A 4,421-nucleotide genomic window follows, 5' to 3' on the forward strand; every position below is an offset into this window, starting at 1 on the left:
TTAATTCCTTATAATAGGCAGTGGGATTTTTCCTAGGATCAGGCAGCGTGGCCTTAAGGACCAAAACCTCACTTATTTTCCATGGTATATAAACCCATTGCTCCTGGAAGTGAGTAGCCCCAGCCGGTCTAGTGACCACTCCATTTCGATACGTCAGCTCAGGCATTTCTGGATGATAAATTGGAAGGACTTCACGCATAGGAAACTGAGAAGTGCTAGTAGGACTCTTATCATACAATCGACCTCTATAAGAGACTATAGGGCCAGATTTGCAAGCACCTGTCCTGTTGCTAAATCAGCTACATAGACAAGATCGTTAATACCAAATAGCACTTGTGAGGCCTCCATTTTTATGTGCATGTGCCAAAGATGTATCAATGTAGCAGACGTTTTCAAGAATGTGCTGCTGTAGAAAAGGCTCAAACTCATGCACATCTTGCCAAATATCCTCAGTGCTATAAACCACATTACTAGCCCACTTCATAGCCTGTCTTGCTAATACCTCCTTCTCATCCTCACCCACTCTAGAGCTCATCAACAGACCCACTTGTGCCCTAAATCTCACCCAAACCATGTCTTTAAAGCCTCGTACAGGTGTTTCAACATCCAAGGATATCAGATGATGAATAACCATAGGAGGAGGAGGAGTAATAGAAGTAGTGGGTAGAACTGTAGTCAATTTTTGCACCATAGGAGAAAAAAACAGAGGACACAGGAGGCAGAACAGTAGACATACCAGAGATCACAGTCATCAAAGATGGCGAGGATAAAAAAAGAACACGGGGCGCAGTAGCCAGAGTTGTCGAAATAACAGCTGTAGACAAGGGGCTACCGGAGCAGATAAAATAGGCTGCTGTAACTGTACAGTGAGATATATCCTCTGCGGGGCATAAGGAGGCAGAGGTCGAGTATCTAAGAACTCCTCTACGAAAGTGTAATTTTCCTCTTTGGCCAGATAGGGCTTATCAATGTGCAGCCAAAATCTCCTATCCTCATATTCGATTCCTTTCTCCTGTTATTCTCTATCATATGCTACAGCTTTCTGCTTCAATGTCTGCATTTTCCCTTTCCGTGCCTCTCTCTCCATTTTAAAACCCCTTTGCTTAGGCTCCTTCTGCCAAGTTCAAAGAGAATCAAACATCAACTGTCTACTTCTTCTCTTAAACAACTGTTCCTATAAAAACCCAATCTTCTGTTCATCAAAGGTGCCCGTCAAATGCACTGCAACTCGGCATTGTCCCTCGTATATTTATGCCATAATGCACTAAGCATAATAGGGCCAAGGCCATATTTCACATACATATCAAAATTGGGGCTGCCTTCAATAGGCACCGGCTGAGCTACTTCCAATCGGGCATCTGCGGAACAACAACGACAACACAAATTTCAAAATTTGCTAAGACCAGTCATCGAAAAAGAAAGCAAAATCGTTATTTCACCTGGCAAAGTATTTGCAAACACTTTTTACCAAAACAGTCCGTAGACTTTAACAGATTCAAACCAAATGGTACCATATCCACACAGAACCAAAACAAACTCACCTGATATCAGTAGTACAAACAAACCAATTCTCCACTGCCCACTCTTCAGACCAAACATTCAGATCAAGGTTTTCGCCATTCTGGACTCCAGTCAGGATGACTACTGGGCGAAGCACCGTCCAGCAGGACTGAAGGAGCAGCTGCGAGTAACAGACACTCTTTGTGCAGGGATCACTGAGCCATCAGTCGGACCCGACAATGTCCTCGACCTCCCCGTCTGCGGAAATGGGATGCATCAATCACCATGAAGGAGTCCCTGGGGGGGGCGTGGCTAGCAGCCGGTGAGGATGGTCGTAGACTAACGAGGCTCCTGACCCCCGCCCGATTATCCGTAAAAATACTCCTTCCATCGACCTGAGAGCCCCGTGAAACTCTGGGAGATCTCAGAGGACATCCCTGGGCCTGCTCCGGTCTGGGCTTCACCCCGGCGGCCGAGCCGGTGAGGAAGAAAGACGACACCGTAGCGCAAGGGGACTAGCGACAAAGATGGCGACCGCCTTGGAACCTGAGCTGAAGGGACGGTGTTAGCGACCAACCGGTCTCCCAGGCGACCTGCGGGGCTACAGTGGAGGAAGGGCTGCGGAACGGACGGATTGGAGCCCGCTAAGAAAAGATTCCCGAAATCCGAAGATTGCGGGCTTGTGGCTGCGCTCTGGCTGACCGAGGCGTGGCTCCTCCCTCCCTCCGCGGCGCTGGCCAAAGGCCCCGGCTTTAGAGGGCCCATTGCTGAGGCTGGAGCCTGGGACCGGCCCACCTGCCCCCCGTCCGAACTGTGGAGCGCGGAGGGGGGAACTGCGGTGCCCGGCTGGGTTGGAGCGCCGCCGGCGGAGATTCTGTGCTGGACGAGGAGGGCCTGAGAGGCGGCCATTTTAACTTCCCCGGGCCCGGTGCAGATCTACCCGACACCCCGGCTGTTGGGCCTAGGGAGGCCGGACGCCCCCGGGGTCCTCCGAAGACCCAGAGACTCTCCTCTCGCTGGCAACTGCTGGGGCGCAAGGGGCGCCTCCAACTGGATTGTGATCCAGGACGGGACCACACGCGGCGGGCCCCCTGCTGTCCCCGGAGCTGCCCAGGGGGGCGGGCGCTGAGCGGGCCTTCGCTGCCTACTGATCGGGAACCGGCGCTGGGCGAAAAGCACCTGACACCCCGGCTTCTGGGCCAGGAGAGGCCGGTCGCTACTGAAATCCCCCGAACAGCTCGGAGTCCTCCCTGACGCCGGTGCCGACTGGGGAGCGACGTGCACCCGCCACAGATCTGTGCTCCCTGGGGGGGTAACCAGCAGGGGGTCCCCAATTGCCCCTGGTGCCGCCCGATAACGCGACCAGTGAGCGGTCCTCCATCGCCTCCCTCCTGAGGACCGGTTCAGAGCGACGGTCGCAGCCCGGGGGGGTGACGCGGAACGAAGACCTGCCCCCCCCAACCGGAGATTGCCCCTGGTGGGGCCTGGCCTCTGGGTCCTCGAAGCAGTGCTACAAGCGCTGGACTACCGCGCCATCTGCAGAGACTGCGCCATCCGGACACATACCGCTCCCCGCGCTGGACCTGCTTGGAGGCACGAGAACAGGGCGCTCAGGAGGGGGCTCCCCCCAAGCGGGAGTAAGGGAGTAAAAGCACAGTGCAGTGCGCCGGAGCAGAGGTGGGAGTGAGGTGGCCCTGGTGAGGGAGGAAGCCCTGAGGTCTGGGGAGCGGAGAGTGCGAGGGGAAGAAGTCGTGCGGGCACTGACTGGCCGGCTCCACCTGGAGGCGCATACGACGTGTATCAACACAGCTGCAGGGGGACGCACCGACCACCTCTGGAACCTAGGAGGGCCCAGACCGGGCATTACGACTCAGAATGGGGAAGCCAAGAGGAGTGAGGGGGGACGGAGGCCCTAACTTGGAGACGCCCGAAGATGCGACACAGAATCCAACGGAACTACAACAGATGCAAGACCGCATCCTGGAGGCCATCGCGGCCACGAAGGACGCTCTGCACCAGGACATAGCGCAGGTAGCAACGGGTCTGGGGCTCCTGCGTGCTGATCACGGGAAACTGACGGACAGGGTCAAGACCACGGAGAACACCTTGAAGGACCTGGTACCGGCGCACAAATCCATGGAGGGTCGGTTAAGGGAGGCGCTAGACCGAATACAAACTCTGGAAAGGAGGGTTGAGGACGCCGAAAACCGCAGCAGGCGCAACAACGTACACCTGGTGGGCCTTCTGGTAAAAAAGGAGGGCCCTGACATGGTGGAATACTTGAACAACTGGCTGAGAACTGCGGTGGCACCGGAAGGTCTCTCACCCTTCTTCACACTGGAGCGGGCGCACCGGGTGCCAGCCAGACCCCCTAAACCGGGCCTACCGCCTCGCCCTGTGGTCATCAAACTCCTCCACTATAAAGATAGGGACTGGCTGCTACAGCGGGCCAGGGATGTGGGCCCCTTTCAGGTGGATAATAGCAAGGTCACGCTATTTCCGGACTACATGTTTGAGACCCAGAGGTTGCGAGCCTCCTTTCTATCCATCAAAAAGGAACTTCGTACTGAGGGCATACAGTACTCACTCCTCTTCCCAGCCAGACTCAGAGTAGTGGTGGATGAGAAATCGATGTTCTTCCTTACAGCAGCGGAGGCGTGGGCCTGGTGGGACTCCTACAAGGGGCTCGAGCCAGGGCGGAAGAGGAACAACAACAACAACGAACAGTGAGGAAATCAAAGCTCCGAGGGCGGAGACAGAGGTCCAGGAAACCAACGGAGTCCCAGATGGAGGACGAAAGAAGAGCAGCGCTACAAGCAGTGATGGACTTATCGGGCGCGGCGCAGGCCCAGTCGGGGCGGGCCTCGGGCTCGGAGAACCAAGGGATGGGCTCGGAGACAGAACTATCGGAACTTGGCAGC

This window comes from Lissotriton helveticus, chromosome 9, assembly GCF_964261635.1.
Source record: "Lissotriton helveticus chromosome 9, aLisHel1.1, whole genome shotgun sequence".
NCBI classification, from domain to species: Eukaryota; Metazoa; Chordata; class Amphibia; order Caudata; family Salamandridae; genus Lissotriton; species Lissotriton helveticus.